The 24779-nt window shown below is 36.1% G+C and overlaps 1 protein-coding gene across 4 annotated transcripts in view; it reads left to right on the forward strand.

Moving 5' to 3' along the window:
- IL1RAPL1 (interleukin 1 receptor accessory protein like 1) overlaps positions 1-24779 on the forward strand; it is a 687620-nt gene that overhangs the window by 529948 nt on the left and 132893 nt on the right. The window lies entirely within an intron of this gene.

Below are 24779 nucleotides of genomic sequence, written 5' to 3' on the forward strand. Positions count from 1 at the left end.
TGGCTAATAGTGGCCAGAAAATAACTCATATTTTCTTTGATTTAGTAAACTATTACTTTGAATGATTCAGGCTATCCAGATAAATTTCTGATATGCTGATATACTGTTTTTTTAGAAACTATTGTATAGAAAAAGAGACGTGTAGCATGTTTCCTTCTAGAGCTTTCTATTGTTCTGAAGGTATTGTTTCTGATACACTGATTCAGAAAATCTTTCCTGGATGCCAGTCCTAAATTATTTTAGGTTGTTTGAACACAAGACTAGGGAACAGAGAGCAAAGTGACTGTACATTTGTTTTTTAACTAATGTGGCTGACTGAGATATTTTTTGATGAAAAAAAAAAAGAAAAAACAAAACCAAAAGGCAGAACCTTTCTGGGTTTTGATGTTGTCCTGCTAAATATACTTTATGGTGAGACTATTTCAAGAAGAGCGTAATTATTAATGGCCAGCTAGAGGCTTTCTGTCCATGAGTTTTAGAATTAATCTCAGTTTTGATTTTCATGGTTCTAAAAAAATCAAATAATTTGAAAAGAACTGGGTTTTAAAAAGACACTTTTCAGAAAACTAAATAGATGTTGGTAAATATAAAAGAGTTAACTTGAAAACATCACTTCAGACACGGATGGGAAAGCCTGACCATAAATTAATGTGATGTTACAGTACTTAGCCTTATATCAAGAAGCTACAAGAATATATTAATTTGTTGTTTAAAAGCCTGTAAAAAACCTGTAAGAACTGGAACAAGTGAAAAAAACTGATGGTTCCCTAACATAAAACTGTGTTTTTCTGCTCTTAGATTTAATGCCTTAGTCCTGCTGGATAACCTTTAAAAGGTCTATGTTTCCCTGAGGAAAGCCAATGTTCATTTCTGGGGGTCAGTTCATACCTTGCAGAGGTGCAGAATATTTTAATGTTGGAATAATGCCAAGGTTCACTCAGATGGCTGTCGAAGCCAGGAGAATCCTACTCAGCTGAGACTTGAGGTGGCCACATCTTGTGACTGGTCTAGACACTGCCAGAAAATGTTAATCCTCCAGAATGTATTTGGGATGGTGTGTTTGTCCCTTACTTGGAAAATAAAAGTGTTGGTGGATGCTGGAGAAGTGGAATGGGTGGTATTCCCATTCCCAAAGTGAAGACAGAGCAAGGAACTAGGAGCTTGGGGCAGTCCAGGATTTCTTTAGCAGATAACCATATGCTGAGGAGCTGGGGCAATCCCTGCTCTCCTGCCTCATTTCTGTCCTTCTCACTCACAGTCCTCCAGCTGGAGTTGGAAATGAAAGAGGGTATGTGTGTGTGTCAAAGAATGTTCTGGGAGGTCTTACACACACTTACCTTACAGGGATGTGTGTAGAATTTTATAGCCTCACTATTCTGAAATATTTTGGTTTCATTTTATATCAGTTCTTGGACAATACTCACCTAGTGAAACATTAGGAAAAAGCTTTGCTGAAAAACTCACATAGTTCATGACTTAAGTGCAAACTGGTTAATAAAAAGTGAAATGTTTTAAATCTAGTGTAAATGGATGAAGAATATATATGCTATCAGCATATGGAAAAAACCAAATAAAACCACAACAAAACCTCAAGTAAACAAACAAAAACAAACAAAGAAACAAAACTAAAAGTTTTTTTGACAATTTTCCCTACCAGGATATAAATTAAAATATAAACCAACCATTCAGAAAAATCTTACACAGGGAAATATTTATCTAATTGGAGCAGAAGTTTGCATTTTGCTGTTGATTTTGCTGTCTCTTTGTCAATGATAATAGTTGGATATGCCAAGCAGCTCAAGCCCTGTTGTTGTAGGCTCTGAGGACCATTATGGGAGAGACACATTGAAAATGGAGAGCCTGTGAAGTGTCAAAAGCAGCAATAATAACACCAGTGAGGGGTTTTTACTAAGTTTAAGCAAATTTAATACGTGTCTTATTGTTTGCTTTTTTATAAATGTGCTCAAACAGGATCATTTGGTTGGAAGGGAAGAAATTATTAAAAAAAGTTCTCTTTATTTCTCTGAAGCAGTGCTATTAGGAAGTTCAGAACATCAAAATACATACTTGAGTATGTATGTACAGTTTTTTTCAGACAAACCAGATGCAACCTGACCAAAATTGCACACAGATTCTTTTACATGTTCTACTTTAAACAGGGAAAATAACTTTTAATTTTATTCTTGGCATTTTCAGCTTTGAAGTTACAAAGGCAGAAGCAAAACATGAAAGTGGGCTCTGAACAAGGGTCTTAACTTAGGAAAAATAAAAAATCTAGTAAAGAGGGTGATAACAGAAGTTTTAATCACTAAATCTAACTTTTTGGAGAAAAAAAAATTGTTTTCAAGGTAGCCTACACTTCCATCTTAAAATTTTTAACCTTCAGATTGCATTAATCCGACCATTCTGTAGCTGAGGCTGTCCATAAAGGGCCCAATAGAGTTTACTGAAGGGACAGTGAGTGAGTCAGAAACATTCAACTGCAGGAAAAGTTTGTGGTTACAGCTCAGTGGCAATGTGTCAACTGATTTTCCTTCCACTTTTTTTCCTAATTTAATCAAATCCTAAAAGGTCATGGTTAAGATATTAAAAATAGCATATATATTTTAAAGCCTTCTTTTTCTCTCTTTATGCATTTGTGTGTGTCTGAGATTAAATACATATACATGTATACCTAATCTCTCCCTATATATTATATTTATTTATTTACGTATAGACATAATTTGAGAATGCATTTGTTCAAGTTTTATAGCACTTTATCAATGCTTTTTCTGGGACACATGTATCTGATGTAATGGTGGAAGAATAAAACTTTTTTATTTGTGCTGGGTTATAATCCATTGAGAAATGTCTGCTCTAGATGCTGTATAGCATACTTATCTGTGCTAAACATCTAAACAGGATTTAATGAAATCAAAAATGTCTGTTTAGTATCTCTGCAACTACGTCAACTTGATTCTTTATGTACAGACTAGATATATGAGAATATTCTATTTCATATTGCTTGTGCAATACAACCCGATTTATTTTGATAATATGAGAGAAGGCTTTGCATATCAGTTGGATAATACTGGATCATTTATGACTTAAACAATCAAAACTTATATGCTCCTTATTCTTGGAGTGAAATAGACTCAGATACAGCAAAACCTTTTTAGGAATGCACTGTGGCAGACTGCAGGATTGAAATTATTGTAACCAAGATCATATTAAGTACACACAGCAATAAATGCAATTTAGGCACATATAGTACATTATTTCATGTGACATTGTAGCCCTAGAAAAAATTTAATTTTATACATTTAAAAAATTAGGAATCATATTGTTCTGTAATAATTTGTACCAGATTTTTTGCTTCAAGCTGTACTTAATGTTTCTGAATTATATGTAGGGACTTCATCATATATGATGCTGAAAAACAAACAAGTGCTTATTTGTGTTAAAAAAAAAAACCAAAAAACCAAATCATCATACAATGGTGCTATGCACAAGCATTAAAATATTAAACAGCAAATGTCAAATTCAAAAGTTGAATACTGTGCACCATAATTTATAACTGTATTTAAATTGACTAACTCCTCCAGAATATCTTGCCATAGGGATACAGTTCTCTTGTGTGCAGCAAAGTTAATCATACATAAAGCTCATTTCAAGAATAATGTATTGGAGAAATGACAAACATTAGCACAGTTTTTACCCAGGAATTTACAGTTTTTACAGAAATTATTCTGTTTCCCAGCTCTAGGATAAATGCTTTCCAGCCCTATAGGTTAAGTCAGCATGTGCTCATGCAGTTCAAAGAAGCAGAATGAAGCTGCATTGAACACTGGTTTTGTCTCAGACATACTGTGGATTTGTATTTAGATTTGGTGCTGCACATAGGTTTCATTCTGAAAAATCCATCTAAATCTGCATGCATTCTTAATAGCAAAAATTATCAGGGATTTGAGAGCTTGTCAGGTCATTGGAAAATACAAGGTTGTTTGAAGGAACACTGAGGGTCTGAAGGGTTTAAGGTTTAAATGCTTTTGATAAACTCTTATACTTTAGAACATAGTAGTGTGAATATTTTGAAGCAATCAGCTGAACAGGATCTTTTTTTACATTTGTTAACATATGAGTAACACAGAGACTCCAGATTGTGCAGTCTGAAGTGCTATTCTTGTCTGTTTTCATAAGATATTATGCATGAATACACAGGCTATATCATCTCAAGATATAATTAACACATATTTTTGATAAATATTCAATTTGTTACCTATGTAACTTTACATATTTAATATCTGAGGAACTTGAAAATGAAAAAAAATACTCATAGAAATTAAACGTGATGCCACACAGCTTAATTGATATTAAAAAATGAAAATAATTCCAACAGTTTATGTACGGCATGTATTATAAAACTTCATATAGTATTTTTTTAGTGATGAATGCATGATGAACTATAGATCAATGCAGCCCTTTGTTTTGGGATAGGCTTGAGAATTATTAGGATAAACATGGTTATTAGTATAAATTTCATATTGACAAATAAGACTGACAGCATGTTCAACGTTCACATGCCAACCAGAGCTGGTGTCCTGTACCTGTCTGAGAATGTTTTAAAGAGTTATAAACAAAAGGTAATTCAGCAGTATTTTCCACAATCTTTCCTCTTTTAATTTTTTATTCTTTTGTCTGAGGTAAAATTGGGACAATGGACTACTTAGGTACTTTTGTTCTTTTCCACACAAGACAGTAAAATATCACCTGAAACAAGAAGTTTATTGAATACTTAGGTTTCATGTCAATCTGAAAATATACGCAAAGAAAAGACCAAATGCAAAAAATCCCTGATGTTAAACACTTGTTTCGCTGCTCAGAGGTAACTCTTGAGAACCATGGAGCTAGGAAGTCAGAGGAGAGAGAAGGTATTCAGTTCAGTAGACCCCAAATTTAAATTTACAGGATTTTTTTTGTGTTTGTGAGGTCTGAGCTTTTACCTGGAGCTCTGTGGCAAATGTCACCTTCTATTGAATCAATAATTTCAGCTGCTTCAAGTGTCCTTCACCTAGTTATGTGTTAAATTACCAGTATGCTGGTGTCATTCCAACAGCAAGTTTACAACAATTGAAAATATTGGAAAATAAATAGTAGACAAATTTTATATTTATCATAAAAAAAAACCCTATCAAGCAACTATTCGTGTTCACTACAGAAATAAATGAAGCACATACTTCAGTTAACCACATTAGGCATATTTAGAAAAATTTATAACAACCATTGCAGAATTACTTCTCTGTACAATAATGTAATGAATAGATTGGAGATGTGAGACTGTAGGGTTATAAATTGAGTTTCTTTCACAGCTTTCAAAGCAATTAATTTGAAGTAATAAATGCTTGTAATTTTTAATCATTCATTCACGGTCAGATTTTCATGAGATATCTAAGAGCATGCATAGTACATTTCTCCTCATTAAAAATCAAAGGAGGACTAGCTTCTTGGTGCTGGTTTATATGTTTAGGGATTGATACACAGATACCTATGGGTTTATAGTAGAGAATTTTTGTGTGTTTCTTGTGTGTGGTTTTAATCTCCCATAAATTTATAATAAACAGAGAATTCATCCCACTTAAATGAAAATTAGAGGATTTCTATTTGGAAGACCTTTTCAACTTTTGATAAAGATACTCAATACTCATATAAAGGAAGACAACTTAAAAATACAGCAACCAATATTTCATTTTTTTAACCTTTGTCAAGTGGCAGTTAACACAGCTGATATCTTATCATAGCAACATTTTCCAAAGTGCCATTTACAGTCTCCCAATGCTTTGGAAAGGTCAGGCACTTAAAATAACTTATAAATGCAAATATTTTCTATTATGAGATACTCAAATCAGTAAGATTATTCTTCTTAGCAAAAACAAACAAACAGAAGTTACACTTAAAAGGCAGAATCCAAGACAAAATATTTTGGAACTGCTGTTGGGGAATAAATTATGTTAAGAAATTTTTTAGAACATTCAGAATACTTACTATAGTGGACACACATGCAAATGTGTTACCAACAATAATAGCTCAACTTATTTTATATCAAAAACTAAAATGAGTACTAAAATGTTATTGTAGTAGTTACTGGAGGGACACAGACAAGGCATAACTCAGTGTATTTAAAGACTTTTCTGAGCTGATACCCATTACAATTCACTGCCTGCATTTTAGTTTTACAAATACTCACATCTTTTCTCAGAGTGGTTTTATTTGGGGAGTCCCTTATATCAGTCTGTCCTTGAGGAAAGGAGGAAAAGGGAGGTAGAAAATGGAGTGTGGTTTCGAGGGCTGACTGAGCCAGCAGCTCAAGGGGAAGGTGACTGTTCAGGCTCCTACTTTTACAGCAGAAAGAGGCCTGGGGAGGACAAAAATTTTGCTACTGTTTCCTGCAATTTCTGGACATGCAAACCCATTGGTCTAGTTGTTTTCTGTTTAAAATTATTCTGACACAGTTACACTGAAAGAAAAAATTACCCAAAACCCCCCTACATAGACGTCCTTTTAGAGTAAGATGCTCAAAACCCATTAAGACACCGAACTTCTGCTGCTGTCACACCTTTGCGTTCCTGCTATTTCTACACTATGAAGAGTGTTCACTTATTTCAGTTGAGACCTCTGGCTCAAATAGGCTCCTGAATTAGTCAGTAGAGCCTCTTGAGAGGACACAGAGTTTCACCTGGCAGCCATGCCAGCCATTAATGGTGTGATGTTTCATGACTGCTTTAAAGAGGTGCGAATCTGTGCTGCTCTGACACCTGCCTCCCCTAACACTCCTCTTATTTCATCCAGCTTCAGCACTCTTCCTTGCAAGGCTGAAAAGCAATTTAAAGGAAAGGAAACCAATTTAAGCTGGATAACTTTCTGTACTGATGGTGACATGAGTGTGGCAAACCCTCATGCCAATACATGGTCAGAGTGAGAACTGCAGCCAGGGAGAAAAGGTGGAAGAAGATGTTTTGGCTCAAACTGATTATAAAACATCACTCTAAATCTAGACTTGGTCACAGTAACTTCCCAAAAAATGTCAATTTAGATCAGGAGGCACCTGCATGACATAAATCATATCACACCAGAGCGGAACTGCTTTACAGCTACCTGCATCTTCCCATCAAGGTGGCTTTGCCTGGACTTTGGCAAACCTTCAACTTGTTCCATTCCCTGTACAGGATTTTAGAGTATTTTTTTCAGACATCTGAGATGACATACCTGAACTTGGAGTGTGAATGTCTTCTGTCATGATACCTCTACATAACAGGTGAATGAACACCAAATTCCAAAGATATATTAAAATATGGCTTTCAGAAACATTTTACATTGAGCTATTTAGCAAGAAGAATTTTAGAAGAGGAAATTGAAAAGGTGTGGTATATCACAGAAATTTATAGCCCAGGTTTTCTAATATGTTTACATTTTTGACTGCTAAATTTGTTGAAGTGTAGCTCCATTTATTAAGATAATGTGTTAATGATTTGCCATGACCATGATGCAGACATCATTATTTTGATATTATTTAAAGATATATTCAATCACACCGCTACTTAATTGACTATCTTGTATCCAGTTAAAGGGGCTTGAGAGCAAAGCAGACATTTAATTGTGATAAAAGGAAAAAAGGTATTACTCATAACAACTTTTTAATTAAATGTTAAGTTAACTTTGTTTAGCCATTGTTCTTGCTCCATCTCCTTTTTACTCATCAATATGAGTAACAAGCACATTGGATGATGGTTCTTGTTTTTCTGCAGAAGTGCACATGATAGATTAATGACACTGAGAACAACATAACAAATAATTTTCATACTTCCACAGCTCGGAAAAATTGAAAGATAATTTTAATTTAGGAAGGTGATATTTTATTTGGTACATTTTCAGTCTCTTAATGCTATCATGTCAGAAGACTTTCAGGCATTTTTTTAGTTTTTCCTCTTAGTGGCACAAAAATATTGTTTCTGCATTTGAAACATTGCTTTGTTATGAAAAATGCATTGATTTGAATTCAACTGCAACAGTAAGGTTGTTGACTCAACCTTATCTGTACAATATATTGAAAAAGTACAATGCATACAATACATTGTTCTGGTTAATGCTAGGATTGAGTGATATCTTATTTTTACTTTTGTCTGACTTTATGTTGCAGGCAATTATCAGTGAAAATGGTTCCAAATTAGTCATTTTTAATTAGTAATATTTTGAAGTTCTTTCCCTTTCAGTCAAAGCTGCATTTTTCTTCAGGAAAATTGAGCTGGTGTGTCCTCACTGCTCATGCCAAACTACCAAAAGCCCCACTCTCACTGTGTTCAGTGAGTCTTTGCACACATCCTTTTTCTCAACTCCATCTTCCTGTAATCAGAAAATAGAGTTCCAGCCTGAAGCAAACCAAAAGAGAAGACTCTACCAAGTCAGTATCTCTCTGAGTTTGAGGATCCCCTCTGCTGAACTTTGCTTGTCATTTAGAAGTGTTATCTTTATTATGGCAAGATGGTGTCACTGCCTGATCCATCGCCCACCCCTCTGCAGTACCCCTGCCCCAATCTCTGGTTTTGCTTTGTGGCAATCTGTTAACAAGTGTGGGTGTGGACCAACTCCTCTGAGCTGTCATAATATCCCAAGGCATGAAATGTAATTCATGAGGATCTGTGTCCTGAATTCAGCATGATTCATTCTGAATTAACCTAATGGAAGAGGAGACCCAAAGTGTTGAACTGCCAGTAGGAATTTACAAGCAGCCCACAGACGGGAAAATAAGGATTTCAGTAGTTTGAGATGTCTGAAGAGGGAAGCTGGTGCAGGTATTTCTGGTTGCTTCAAAGCCACTTAATTTGGGTCTCAAGTGGGACTGACTTGTGGATGAGCTGAGTCTCAGTTCTTGACCCCAGCAGCATTTCCTGAGTCATGGAAGGTAAATCATTGCTGGAGCTTAAGGCTGTGGGGTTTTCTTTGCTTTCCAAAAGGCTCACCGTACTTGTTATCACTTGCTGTGGCACAAATGCTTTGCAATTCTTTGAACAGTGGTACCACATTTATGATTTAAAGAACAATATACAATCCTTACTAAACAATCTAATATCATGTTTGTCTATTCAATATATAACAGCTTCTTTGCAGTTATTAATGATTAGTTTCTTTATTTATGATCAGAAATTTACCTACCCCCAAATACATTATCTAACATATAGACAAATGTATAGATAAATTTGCCTTGCTTATGAAGATACAACATTATATTATATTTGAATTAAAATTCGGGGATTATTTGAAAATTAATTAGGAAACCCAGCACAGACAATAAACTAAAAATTATTACCAGCTGTTCCTGCGGTTCATCTTTTGCGGCACAGTAATACATGCAAATAGGTTAAAAGACAAAAGTATTAAAATCTGAGCAAAAGTAAAGCTATTTTTTTATAAAAGTAAAAGAAAAAAAAAAAGTAAAGCTTTTTTATAATCTCAACTAGAAAAAAAAGTGGAACTAGAGAGTCTATAGAATGAAAATCCAATGATATGTATCATCAGTTTTATTCCCTAGTAAATTCTATACATAATTTTTTTAATGAAGTATATAAAAGGATAAATTATTTTAAAGCCAGCAGTCTACCTTTAAAAGTAGCTTTTTTTAAAGGGAAAATATTTGATTGGCATTCACATATAACTTATGTATATTATAGGCATAAATGGGACCAGATTAGTGTAGCTGTAGATTTTACAGGCTTTATAGAATAACACTAAACTAAAAATCCAAACATTTTCTCATGCAGAGATTAAAACCCATGTCCTGCATCATTTTCCTTATGGTAGTAAGCCATAAATGTGTTTTAAAAGACAAGGAAAAGTTGGATTTTACCACTTGAGTGTTTTTTAATAGATAAGAAAAAACATTTTTAAACAGTTGTTAAATTTTGTCTTTAAACTTAACAAGGGAAAGACCATAAAAAGACAGGTTTTTTTCAATAGGCTTCATCCTTCCTCATGCACCTGTGCTACTCAGTTCTGTCTACTTAAAACATTGATCTAAAAAATATTTATTTTGCTCTAAGACTGGAGAAGGAAAAAATAAAAGGAATCAGTCAATAATAAATAAAGGTCAAGACTTGTAAAGATCTGTGCTGCCTCCTTAAAAACATTGATGATAACAGAAATAGGTGGCTTGAGAGAGCATCTCTGATGTGTAGCTAAATTAAATAACTTATGTTGTTTAAATGTTAGGATTTTTTCCTTTAATGACTAATCCTGGGAAAAGGTGACTGTCAAAACCTATACATTAATTTTGATTTAAGTAGAAGATACTACTAAGTATGTTTAAATTAGACATGTTTTTCTTAAAATTTCACTTTTCAAAACAAACTGCTTGGAGTCATAAGTTAAAAATATCATGAGGTAGAAGTTTGGCATATTTAGGTAATGATAAACTTATTTCAGAAGCGTGGTATTAGAGGGCATTGTAAGAGTCTCTCACATCTCAAACCTCTTCTGGTTCTCTAAAGTCAATCATCTTCAATTATCTGCAATTCAAACCCTTTCTAGTACATAAGATGAGATTCAAGATTGTGATCTCTGTATGGATATAAATGTTTCACAAGCCTGAGGGCAAGTAAAACAATTGTGAATTAGAAAAACAATATAATTGATTCTTTAAAGACTTAAAAAGCACTCTCAATATTTTATGCTAACTGCATGTGAAATGTACCTTCTCTCCTTCCCAGGCTTCACTGACCAGAGGGCTGTACACTTTCCCTTTTAGTAATTTTCCTTGCCTGCTGGAGATAGAGACTTACCCCCAATACTGCTACCACTTATTTCCTTCCCATAAAGGGCATAGCCCTTTTTTGTGGTTTTGTAGATTCCAGTTCTGTTTCTTACTTTTAAACTTAGCTAGCTTTCTCTATTTAGACAGTGTCTACCATTCATATGATAAATATTTGTCTCTTATCCTGAATAATTATGATTTTCTAGTGTGGGTTCTGCCTTCTTTTACTGCTACTATTCTTGAGAGTTATTCTAATATAACTAATGGAAAGAATTACCTGGAATTCAAACACTGTGCCTTTTGCAGAGCTACAATACCTGCCAGCAATGGACTGTTCTCCACTTTTCTATCTGAGAAGCATTTTAAAGAATTCAGTTTCCAATTAGCCTCTGGTTGTACTGCTAGCAGAGGTGGGACAGACACTTCTAGTATCAGTAAAGCAAGAAAGATTTCTGTGAAAGGGCATAGTCTGGAACATCAGAGTCTTCACAAGTGGTAGTTCTGGTAATGAAAGGGACTTCTTCTCCTGCTGAAGTTTCACCCAAATACTCTGAGAGTAGAAGAGACTTCTCCTTCCCCAGTATCTTCCATAAAAGTGACAGTCATTGAACAAAAGAAAGTCATTATCTCAGAAACATCTTCATTCTCCCACATCCTTACCTTAACTCATCAGAAATTCAAGAACCCTGAACATCAAGAATGTACCTCTGAACATCAAGAGTCCTCTAACACTCACTTGTGCATTTCATACATGGCAGATATAGCTAAGACAAGTATCATCCTCTTTCAGACCACTTATTAATTAAATACATTTATTGATGATGGCCGGACGGGATGAAATGTAACTGAAATTATTGATTGATTCACAGTCTCCCCATGAATTTCTATATGTTAGCTCACCCCAGAGACTGCAAATTTCTTGAGGAAATCCTTCTATTCCACTATGTACAGGCTCTGTAGAGCCACACCAACTAGTCATATCTGGTCATGGGAGCTGCTACCACAAGAGCAATAATTGTTTTGCTGTTTCCTTTGAAAGAGCTTTAGATTACAGTTATTGCTCCTCAGGTCTTCCTTCTTCAGTGCACACCATGAACCCTATATTGGTCTAAACCCTGTAAAGGACATTGCCTTCTTCCTCATTCCCTTACCACACTCTTCCCAGACAAGAAGAGAAAGAAAGGCAATGAGTAAACTTATTCCATACACTGAAAATGCCACTAAAAATTAAACTGGCTAAATAAAAAGTTCTATACAATCTATTCAATGCCTTTCTTATTAGAGGACATTTTACACCTGCCAGGCCTCCCACAGGAACTCTACAAAGATGGAAGCTACCAGTGAGCCTTTGTTGTTTTCATTTGATTGGCATCTCTGGATACTGAAAACTCTTTCAGGTTACGGAGTAATCTCAGCATGAGTCCTTGCACTAAGATCCAATTACATACTGCTTAGCATAGCTTCCATTTGATGTTTCAGCAAATTTTCAAAGAATCAGACCATGGGTTTGGGTGCATCCACTATCTGCCACACTGCCAATTTTAATGGGAAACAAAACAGAGAAAATCTTCCACATGCAAATGTGCAGTAGAACCTGTAATCTCTGTGCAGGGATTACAGATTTCAAAGCACTATTTATTAGTACTCTGCTTTACACTGATCCCAAATGATCCCATTATTTGCAGGCTGAAGCCTCCTTATGTTTTAGCAACATAGAAAACACTACCTTACTTCTGGAAGGGATTAGATGATAAGCAATTAGTCTGATATGACTGATAGTAAAATGCATACTATGGAGTTTAGCCCACCTCATTTTAATGATAACTGTGATATTTAGAAATAGTCCAATATGTCAGATCTAGTGTTCTGGCCAAGTTTCAGTGAACAACCTAAACTGTAGAAATAACTTCAGAGGAATTTGAAGTGTCCTTGAAAGACCTCTAGTCAGACAACTGGCTCTGAGAAAGCTGAAAAAATCATGTGGCAATTAGTGCAGTAAATAAGAAGTAGATTAGGTGTAGGTGTAACGGGCATAAACTGAGAGCCTCCAGCAAAATGAAAAATCCAGCCTGTTCAAAACCAGAAGTTCAGGCATCAGGCAGTTGGAATGCAGGAAGCTCACAAAATCTCTACAGGGGTTGAGTTAAAACAAGTAAATACTGGCAGAGAGCAGGAAAGGAGGAGGAAATCTTGGGGTGAAGCATAACCACTTCAGTCCTTTACAGAGAACATCATTAGGACAGCACATGGTGCCTGTGCTGTGGCAGAGGAAAGGGAAATACACAGACTCTCTCTTTGGGGTACTGGAACATGATACAAGCAGCAGCTAAATGCAGAAAAGAAGGAGGATGTACATTGTGTGGTTGAGTTATGACTCTAATGAAAGGGCAGAAAGAATCTGTCATGTTCATGAAGCCCGGATTACAACACATATTTTGTGAGAGATTCCTTAATAACATTCTTCTTAGGTTAAGGTCAGCCTGCAAAGCTAATATTGATTTCATCTGTTTCTTAGATAAAAACTAAAAGAAATACAAATAAATTCTGTTGCAGGAAATATATTAATGTTTGAATTATATTAGACCATGATGGGTATATAATTATCTAGTTGTGTTTCTGTTGAATACTTATACATAAAAGCAGGTTTCAATTAGTAGGTATCATAAAATAGGATGCACGTATAAGAAAATAGGAGAAAAACAAAGAAAAAATAGATAAAATGAAGAAAAAAGGTGGTCAGCAAGTGCTCTGTCTTTTGAGAATCATTGATGGGGCACTCTTCACTTGGCCTTTGAAGCTTTGGCATTTCAATATCCATTTATCTTAACTATTGTTTTTCAGTTTAAAACTTATTACTGTCACATAAGATTTGTGAGAATGACTGCTCATGACTAAAATCAGCTATAGAGGATGATGTAGATCCTGCCTGAGGGAGAGCTGTGCACTACCTTTGACAAGGGTGTGCTTGCCTTCTTGTTTCTCTGTACTCTCATGGACCATTGCATTTGTTTCTGTATTGGTCTGTGATAGTCTGTGCCAAATTCTCTCTATTGCTCACATTTTTTTCTGTGCTTGCTAGTAAAATCTGTGCAATCATCAAATCCAACTAGAACAGGAATGTCTTTAGGGGCCAGAAGTAGTTTAGAAATTATCATCAAATAGAGTGTCTGTTCCTGACATTTCAGTGTCCACCCCTGCCCCTTTACATATATTCATTTACCCACTGATATCCACTAACAGTTCTTTGATAAAGAGAGATTTTGTCAGGCAATTTGCAATGTTGACAAAGCTTTGATAACCTGAGTCCTGGAACTTCCAGGAGCTAATTCCTCATTAAAGTTTTGGCTCAGTTGGTCAGAACGGCTGAGAAATGTGTAATTTTTTCCCCCAGAAGTAATTTGTGTGAATCCAACTCATTAGCTCATCCAACAAGGCAAGGCTTTTACATAGGGTCTAACTGTAGGCCACCAATATTCATTTTGTAGTCCTCACAGAGAGGCAAAGGCTTAGGTTAGTTGCAGAAAAGGAATTACTGTCACCTCCCAGATTGGGCCAGGAGCTGTGGGCACTTCCTCAGTGATCCTGGTGGTCTTTTGTAGTCAAGTGACCTTCCCTTCCCTTCCCTTCCCTTCCCTTCCCTTCCCTTCCCTTCCCTTCCCTTCCCTTCCCTTCCCTTCCCTTCCCTTCTTCCATTGTACACACTCAGGGCTATCCCTTGTCAGAAAAGAGCAGAAAGAGCCATTGCAGAATTACCAAAAACTGATCAATTCCTTGCACAGAGCTATCTCTTTCAGGTTAGGGGTGTCATTGGTCAGGAGGAGTTTCTTCAGTGTCCCTGTAACAACTTATTTTGAAAAATGCTGATGAAAAAGTGCCCCACAGCTTGAGGTTTGGTTGCAGCACAGGCACAATGTCAAAGTCATGTCAGAATGAGAAACACGAACGCTGCTTATGTCTAAGTGTCTAAAATAGAAAAGTACAACCGTGATAAAGCCATATTTTCAAAATCAAAGTACATATCTTTAAAGGGGAGGAAACAAGATAATCCTGGTTAAGTAGTCATTTCCTCTTATGCCTGCAAGGTTTGAAAAATGAGAAATATTTTTCCATTAAAAGCTGTGGGAGTTAGTGCTGAGAATATTATATTTACTGGTAACACTCTTCCTGCTTCAGACATAATGGAGTATATAATAATGGGTTCTCAGCTTTTCTGACATTTTCACTGTATATAAAACCACTGGAGTTTTTTTTTTTTTCATTTTTAATTTCTGAAAAGTTTTAGGAAATCTTTTAATGAGTGCAACATTTCAAAGGATTTTTATGTATGTGTGACTCTTACAGATCTCTGTCAAGGGAATACAAGACATGAAAGCTGAATATTTAACAACTCACCTCTTTTCCATTAATCACTGAGTTGTCAGGAAAGCACCTTTACAGGGATAAAGGGCTAATATCAGAGCAGCATAGTGCAAAAGCACAGTGGGAATCCTTGGTTATTTCAGTGTGGCTACTTATTGTGGAATGTTCTCCAACAGTAAAAAGTTATTTTAAAAAAGCTGTTAGAAAGTAAGCTTTAATTAAATATTCATAAATTATTTTAATTTTTAACACATACCCTTTGTGGTTTCTTGTTCAGGTCTATAGGTAGAACAGATATCCTATAATTTGTCCATAATCTATATTTTCCATGATGTTTCATTATTTTCATAGCATGAGCAATGGGTACTTAAAATATGATCTCAGGACAAAAAAAGAAATGCAGAGAGGACAGCAATTTTCTATTGAGTCACAGTATGTGAAAGATGTGTTCTCCTTTAGGCAGAATAAAAATCTGAGTCCAAGGAAGATAAAAAGCTCACTTACCATGCTGGTGCTGGGAAAACTTGGTACGTGAAGCTCTGTTGGTCATGCAGCAAGGAAGGACATTAGAGATGCTGTGGGCATCCTGCCTCCCTATGGAAAATAACTTACTGTTCACTTTTGTCCCCAGCATTTGAAATAGGGCTTCTCCAATGCATTGACAAAATTCCTTCCCTTATATAAGAACACTTTAGGGATTTTCTAATTCCTATGTCCTGAATCGTGGGGATATAAATTACTTTGCACCTATTTGAGCAGCAAAGGTAACTCTTTTATATGAGACTCTAGGTTTTAATGTTAAGTGAAACCTTAAGGTCTTCCATGTTTTTGAAAAAAAAATTCTCTTCACAATCCAGATAAAAGAATTTGATTTAAAGCACCAATTCCATGTGATATGTGCACAAGAATTTTCTTTACGCCCTGGTGCAACAGGTGGATCTGTGATTGGTCTCATGTGGTTGTTTCTAATTAATGGCCAATCACAGCCCAGCTGTCCGGACTGTCTCGGTCACAAGCCCTTGTTATTCATTCCTTTTCTATTCTTAGCTAGCCTTCTGATGAAATCCTTTCTTCTATTCTTTTAGTATAGTTTTAATATAATATATATCATAAAATAATACATCAAGCCTTCTGAAACATGGAGTCAACATTCTCGTCTCTTCCCTCATCCTCAGACCCCTGCGAACACGGTCACATCACCTCATTTCAGTCACCACACACAGGATGGTGACATCTCCATCTGTGCCCCTGGGGGTAACGGAGGCATTTTGTTAAAGCATTCCATCTCCACCCAGGAGAGTCTGCCTGCTGGAACTCTCACAGAACCTCATGCCAAAGTTTCTCTTTTAATAGCCAATATATCCACCTGCTTTGTAAAGGCCAGACCGTCTGTATGTAGTGTTATCTCTTACAGTGACCTGGGAAGAGAGCTCCAACATGGCCGTTCATGAATAAAAGCTACAGGAACTGCCTGTCACTCTAAAAGAATCCACAAATCATAACTCAGTAGTTAACACTGTAATACTGTATTTCAGTTTTAATAGAGGAGCTATGCTTACAAAGTATTCAACAATTTCATATTGTAAATTATTAGAATCAACAGCACTGTGGTCCATTTTTCCTTCAAAGGTACTTACATTTTTTGCCCCACCTCCTTTTCATCTCGTAATATCTGTGTCAGATGAGTTGCTATTTCCTTCCATGAACTTTGCTGTGTATATGAGCTGCTCAGTAGCAGTGAGGGGTGGATGCTTTCATGATGCTGTTCACTGTGTTTTTTCATCATCCTGAAGAGATTTATTTTCTTATCCTATTTCCACTCCTATTGCTTACTCTGCCTATATGGCTGTTTCTGAAGATGTTCTTTCAGTATTTGTTTTATAGTTTGTCTCAGAAAGCTGTTAAACTAGTGACAAGCAATCTATCATTAGGGTGATAGCACAGCAATTTTAAATTTGCATTAGCTGAAAGATACCAGATTTGCTCATGGCTGAAGCAATTTTGTGACCCAACCATCTTGTATATCCTACTCTACCTGCAGGCTTCCCTTTTCCTGTGCCTCTTCACTTCCCCTATGTCTAGAGTAAAAATCCTGTCTTTCCCACCCTACCAGGAGCTGGGATCACAAAAGCTAGGTTTGTTCTTTCCCTATTGCTGCAATAAAGTTGCTCATCGGCAGCACAAAGGGTGAGATTCTGGGCCCTTGGATGGTTTGCTGGAGTGCAATAACTTGAACAAAGAGAAGGGAAGGAGAAAATCCCAGTGCTGTCATAGGTTGTGACAGAATTTTACCTCTGGAGAATCTTCTGCTCTTAAGGACATTAAGGATGAGAGAGCCATGGTCTTGGTCACACAGTCATTTTCTGACCTGCCTTAGTCCTTTGTGCAGGAAGGTGATAATAAATGATGCTGAAATGTTGGTGTTGGTGAGTGGGTGTTTGGGTGGGCATGCAAGTCGTGAAACTTCTCATTGGTAAAATTCTACCACTACCCTGAGCACAACTAAAATAAAGACACGTGCTTGTGCCTTACTTAGTGTATGTGTGTACCTCAGACTGCCCATAAAAACTGAAAAAGGACTTTACAATGGTCTAGTGACTGCTGAGGTTTTGGGTTTTTTGCTCATGCCAGGCTCTATCCTGTACTGTCCAGTCAGCCCTAAAGCCCAGGTTTGGAGGCTTTTGCCCTTGGCACTGGACAGCTCTGTCAGACAGGTAGAACTTTGTGATTTACAGCAAACTCACCAAAATTCTAAAAATCAGGTCTTACATTTCTAGGTTATACTTTGGCTATTTTTATTTTCCCCCAGGGTCCTGAATTCCATCTCAAGAAAAGCTGCTTTAAAGACATCTCTCTTGTGGAATCTGTCTAAAAACCATACATTTTTCAGGGCCAGAAGGCAAAGTCAAATCTCCTCCTCTCGCCCAGTCCAGAGGCAGAGTGCTCAGCCTTACCTTGTGAAAGATTCACAAAGGTGCTCCCAGGGACTGTATCCTCAGTAATCCATATATTGGTCACGGAAAAGCCACTGCAATTACTGGCCTGTGTAGTCCTGGGCTGAGCAGGGAACAGGAATGCCTAGTGGTACCACTGTGGTGTTGTTAAATGTCAAATGGGATGAGAAGAGAGCCAGCATCAACCATGGGTAGGAACATCTTCATCCACCTGTTGGCAGTGACTGTCGTGAACTTTCCCTGTCTGGTATTACTCAAAGAAAATCAAAAGCTAAATCAAAAGTGCTAGCAGGTTGACAAAAGCTGAGCTGTATATTTTAGAACATATTAATTCCTGAATTTAAAAAATATATAAGTACACACTTGAAAATATATTTCTGTAAGGGAACAGTCAGGTTTCAGGTTTCTCACTGAATATTTGGGCTCTTTTTCTTTTGTGCTGTGTTATGAAGACCTAAAATACATCCCCAACACCACTACCCTCAAATAAAAAAGAAGATAATTGTAATTGTTCATTTCCTTTTTCAAGACTAATTTCCAGTGGCTTTAAAATAAACTCAGATGGGATTCTTTTCAGAAGTTCTTTCACATCCTTGAAACCATTACTGAGCTGTATTATGAAGAGTCCCATTTATGAGTGTAGTTAACTGTCCTTTTATTGCCTTTTTTTGTTTATCTGTATATTGAGATACACCAAGGCAATTAATTTTCAACACTTTTTAGGCTACAAGACACCTGAGTTTTTTTTAAATTTTGCCTAATACATTTATTTAAAAGAGGTAAGTATTTAAATTACATTTTTATATTGCTGCTTACTGACATGAACTAGGTTTAGAGGATGTCATGCTTTTGCAGTTGTTATTCTGAACAGTTGAAAAAAAGAACCTATTTCAAAACAGGTTCTCTGTGTTCCCATTTGTATAACTTTCTTGTGTGTCTCTTTCCTGTGCTGTAATAGCTTGTCTTTGCACAGCAGTACAAGCATGGCTCCTGTGTGTGTGTTACCCTACAGTTCACTCACAATTCACTCACAATTCACTTAAAATTCACTTACAGTTGCAGTACTGGCTGATATTTTACAGGTGCTACCAAGTTGTTCTTGTGAACTTTCACAGAGGTAAAATTATTGTATTTATAAGTAAGAAACAAGATTGTGGGTAGAAGAAAATACCATAGACCTTCTAAAGGAGCTATTCAATTATTGACTTTAAATTATGAACAACTATGCTCCACATTTTCCCATTGTAGTTACATTTTTGGAAATTCACTATACACCCAGACCAAGGTTTGAAGATCAATGAAATAAATATCCAATGCATTGTGACTACACGCCATTACTTTATATGAGAGTGATTTCATGTTCCATTACATTCAATAAAATATGATTTTTAAAATGTAAACAACAACAAAACACCCATCATTTAACAAATATCAAGTACATTGTACTTCTCAAAATCCATTTGATTTTAAACCTGGTTAAAAAAGGAAAAAAAAAAGGATACTAATATAACAAGTTTTACTTGAAATAGAGGATGTCATGAAATACATTGTTTAAGTGAATAAAAGGAAAATAAAGTTTCTTCTGGATAACTGCTTGTTTCCTATTTCTGTGTGCTAAGAATCTTTTACAACAGCAGAGAAAGTTCTTATGTGCACACAATGCTTACATATTTGCTAGCAATACCAGTCCAACGAAAAGTCAAAGGAAAGAAAAGAATATGTCAAATTAATGGGTCAGCGAGTTAATTTTTCAACAGAAATAATAGAACAGATCAAATATAAAACAACAAACCCATTAAAAACAGAAATTACCTAAAGCTGACAGAAACCCACCCTTGCCAAAGAGGTTAAATTTTCTACTTCGTATAATTGTAATTAAATTAGTTTTTTAATTAAATTAATTAGACTTTAACTGCTGCCTAAGCAGATGTAATAACACATATCACAAGCATGAATTCAAAGTGTAGCTCTCAGATACATTTGCTAAGTTTGTAAGGTTTATTTTCCTGTGGGGTCTTCTTTTCTTGTAAGCTCATCCCATGCTCTTGATGTATGGAGATAACTGAAAAATTAGTATAAAATCTATGAAGTTAGAATGCATTATTAATGAATCTTTCCTGCTTGAGTCAGTAAATTTGAAATCTTAGATAACAATATTTAAGTCTATTTTGCAGAAAAATTGAAAGTGGTTTCTTTACACTTTTTGAAAGATTATATTTCTTTGATTAATTATTATTTGCTTAACCACACAACCATGAGATAGGCACAGTTATATTACCTGAATAGCAGTAATAGAAAGAATAGGTTTCAGTTGTCTAAGGTATAGACATATGCAAAACACTTTTATGTAAACACACTTTTGTGGCCAATGGCCTCCATACACAGCCTTATTTTCCCCTGTTTTTGAGACTGAAGTACTGTCTCTTGGCTAATAGGAACAGGATTTTCAAAGTTCAGATGTTCTCTTGTTGAGTAAGAGGTTATACTGTTATTTCAGTATTAATATATTAATTTTATAAATGAAACTAGCAGAAAATGTGCTAATTATAAATGTAGTTCAAGTGCAGGCAGACATGTGAAAACCTGAGCAGATTTTGTGTTCTATTAATTCCATTTAAGTATTTTAGGACAGGGTAATCTTTGAAACACATATGTATATGTGTTCACACTGTAGCTGCACCCTTTCTAGTATTGGTGACTTTATCTTCACTGATAAAAGCAAACCTTTTACCATGTTCCCAAACAAATATCCCAGGACAATTGATGTGTTCCCCCACAGCAGCAGAGCTGCAGACCAGAGGAGTCACTCAGCAGATGACAATCTCTTTAAGCAGCAAAGCCTAAAACAATTTATAGGCACAAATCCACTGTTCTTCACACAGTGCTGTGGATTTCAATGTACACATTCTGGCCTCATATGAATACCCTACTGCTGAATTTGAGAGGCAGAAGATGTAAATGGAAGTGTCTGTTAAAATCATCCCTGTGTTTATTCTGGTCCAGGGTTATTGGAGCTGGGGAGCAATGGAACAAGATCAATATCTGCTTGAATCTTGGTCCTGTGCTGCCTCTGCATTTCAAAAAACATTTGATCAATGAATAGGTCTGCCTGAACACCTGGGAATGCTTAAGACTTTTTTTCTCTTAAAAGGACAAAAAGGGTTGGTATCACCCTTTCTCTGTTTCATGCAAGGGGATTGGAAAGAGTTGATAAACTGTAGTATTAAAGGCTGGCAAGAAGGCCAGCAAAACTGAAATAGATTTTATGAGAGTACATTTGTTATAGTGTCAAATTAGATGTTAACTCTCAAAGAGGAAGAATAAGCATGGCTTGTACTCTGGAAGCAAATCATGAAGCTTGAAGAGACATAAAGAGAACAAGTTTGAAACAAAACACAGTTCCTCATTTTGTTGTTCTTTTCTCAACCACAGGCCAGATTCCTTAGAATCATGAAATCCTTTAGAACAGAAAAAAAACCTTTAAAATCACTGAGTCCAACCATTACCCCTGCAGTGCCAAATCCACCATTAAAACACATCCCCACGTGCTCCATTTGCATATCACCTGATCCTGCATGGACCATGGGATGGCACTCAAGAGGAGCTGCTCCATGATCCCCCTGGCACTGATGTGTGTCCAAGTGGTGCAACAAAACACAGGATGAGAAAAGAAAAATCTCTGCTTGCTACTCTGATAACACACTTTAGCTTTCATATTTCATTATGTCAATTAGGGTCTGAAATTTTCTTTTCATGGGATTTTGGTTTATAAATTTCAGTAATCAATGGAAGTATTTATTCTTCACTTACATTGACTAGATAATAACATAGTTTTATCACTGAGAATGTGCAGTTTCTTGACATCTCATAAATAATGCACTTCAAAGCTTTTTTTTTTTCCCAAATTTGAGGTCAAACTCCATTTTTGTTTAGCATTTAAATGATTATTCATGGTTAATGCTCAAGCACATAAGCTTTTTGTAATGAGTTTTATGGGACATGCTGTCACTGCAAGGAGGATTGTCTCTTTATTCACAGTTCAGAAAGAAAGCTGGAAACATTAGCACAGCAGAGGAGCCCTGGCTGTCTGTCTGCCTTCTTCTCATGATGTACAGAATAATGTCCCAGATTAGTGTGTGGCCCTCAGGGAGGATGGCAAAGCACTGTTTACCCTTGGTCAGTAACTCATTGTATTATTGCAAGAAAAACTCAAAACTCTTTCACACACTACTTTGCACATGACCTTTCCCTCATCCCTCTTACCAATGGATGTGCTGTGGGCTGTTTCTTCAAAGCTCAGAAAGATTTTGGGTATCTCTTCATTCCTCCTTTGTGCAGCTGTTAAGGTGCCTCCTCTCCTTCGTGAGTCAAAAACTTCCCAGAGGCAGCGCAGAGTGTTTTGAATAATTTCTCACTCTCCATCTGTCTCTGAAAATACCTGTTTCTCTTCACTCCTTATTTAGGTAATTTGCCCTTAAATTTCAGATCTATTTATGTTAATAATCTGAAGAACTACTCCTTTCCAGGATACCTATCCACTCTGGAAAAGCCCCTTGGTGATGCAGAATGAAGTATAACCTGAGTTTATCACTCCTGCACAGAACTCACAGAGATGCCTCCTCCTTCAGGTGGCCTCCTGAAGGAGCAGCTGAGCAAGGTGCCAAAGGGAAGGGAAACCTAGGACTGAATTTTGGCCCTGTACAGTGGACTGTAGCTGCCCAAAAAAAAGCCTTAGAGCAAGGTTTACCATCCCTTTATAGCAAAAAAGACTAACTCAAGATAAATTAACTTCTCTTAAAAGGTCTCACACCAGCCTCATACTGTGAAAGAAGGTAAGGAGCACAGGGTGGAAAAGGGCGGAAAATGTGTGTAAGAATCCAGCAATGCTTCTTTTACTAATGTCATCTTTAAATGCTAAAAAAGGAAATTAAAGTGCAGTGTGTCGGAATAGAGACTAAAGCTTGAATTGATCCAGCTATCTTAGAAGGAGTCCATTGGAGTGGTTGACAAACTCTCATTTTTAGTATCAAAACCAAGCTGTTCACATAAATTGCACCTTTGAGTTAATTTGATTTATGCAGCTTTGCATTCAACTTCAATTTATACCTTTTGTACATTTTTCCTATTAGTATTGAAACAAGATGGCATTCAATTTGCTTAATCACTCCAAACATAAGAAGAATCTGTTCCCACTATGTAACATGCACAACCCAAGCTCATGTTTACAGAACCTTCATTTGCAGAGCAAGGTAGTAATAAACTCCATCAGGCTCTTAAATATTCAAATTTGCCACTTTAAAAAAAAATTCAGGGATCCCTGGTATGGTGTCCAAAGAACAATAAAGTAACAAAGCATGGAATTTTCCTTTCAGAAGTGAAATTTTCATAAGTAAATCTGTAAAATCATCAATTCTGTAAAAGCTTTCTGACTAAAAGTTTCAATAAAGAAAAAAAACAAGAAAGCATTTTTTAGCATCCATGACCTTCTTGAGTACAACAACAATTCCACAGTTTTAAGATACAAGTGGAACTAGATGCAAAAATCATGGACATTTTTTATGTTCTCTGAATTATTCAGAGTACCATAGTGTGAGTACTATGTTACTACATAATGTGAGCATAATGGATTATACTTTTGTATTCAATAGCATCTAATAGAGTTTCCATTAAAAGCAATCAAAATTGGAAGTTAGTTAAACATTTTGGTTGGTGAGGCCTTTTAAGTATTAGCAGTAACATGAATGCTTAGTATTGCATATATATCCTTTGCTTTCTATTAGAAATCATTCAAGTAAAATGATAAATGCCAATGTAAATAAGGATTTCAGTGGCATGATGATCATAAATTATACATTTCTTTAAACTTTGCTTCATGTTTTCTGTTGTAATTCAATTCTATTGATATTTCTACCAAATATGTACTTGGTAATTAAATTAAATTATATTATCAATATTTGAAAAACAATACACATAAACTTTGTGCTGCTGACCAGGCGTCTTTATTCTCACACACAACGATGTATTACGCAGTCAGCCAACAAATATTGTGAAAACTCTGTACCTTTATGAACTCTGCACCCTCACTTGCTGTCTCTGTGTGTTCCTGTGTGCACATATCTTTAAATCTGAATTTGTGTTGCTTCATAGAGTTTCCTTGGATTGTTTTTTTTTTTCTCAAGAACAGAATTGAGTAAACATCCTAAGCAGTCTAATTACTTGTAGGTCAACTTTGCTGGTTAATGTGGTTGCGTCCTTTACAGCTCTGCACTTATTCTTCTCATCCTCTCTCCATAAACCTCTACATCTTCATCCAGCCTGGTGTTCCCTTGTGGGTGGCTTCATGGCAGCACCTGCTCTTGGAGCACAATGCTTAGGACTCAAGGCAGCTTCTGCTCTGCTTCCAACACAAGGGTGGTCTTGCTCTTGGTAATATTCTCAAGTTGCCCAAATGTTCTTCCATTCCCTTTAGAGGGACCTCAGAGAACACCAAATGACATTTTCTAGTTTGTCAAACTAAGTAGCTTGAGGAAATCAGTGAAAAAGAATGAGCAAGAGAAACATTTGCAAAGTGTATTAATTAGTGTTGCGAAAAGAAAAGCTAAATTCTTTCTCAGCTGTCAAGTAGGTCACACCCCTATAAAACCTCTAATTACCTTTTGGCAGATAGTTCCTCCTGTCTTTATACC

Source organism: Melozone crissalis, unplaced genomic scaffold, assembly GCF_028551555.1.
Source record: "Melozone crissalis strain CALT ecotype California unplaced genomic scaffold, PUWL_Pcris_2 ptg000013l_1, whole genome shotgun sequence".
NCBI classification, from domain to species: domain Eukaryota; kingdom Metazoa; phylum Chordata; class Aves; order Passeriformes; family Passerellidae; genus Melozone; species Melozone crissalis.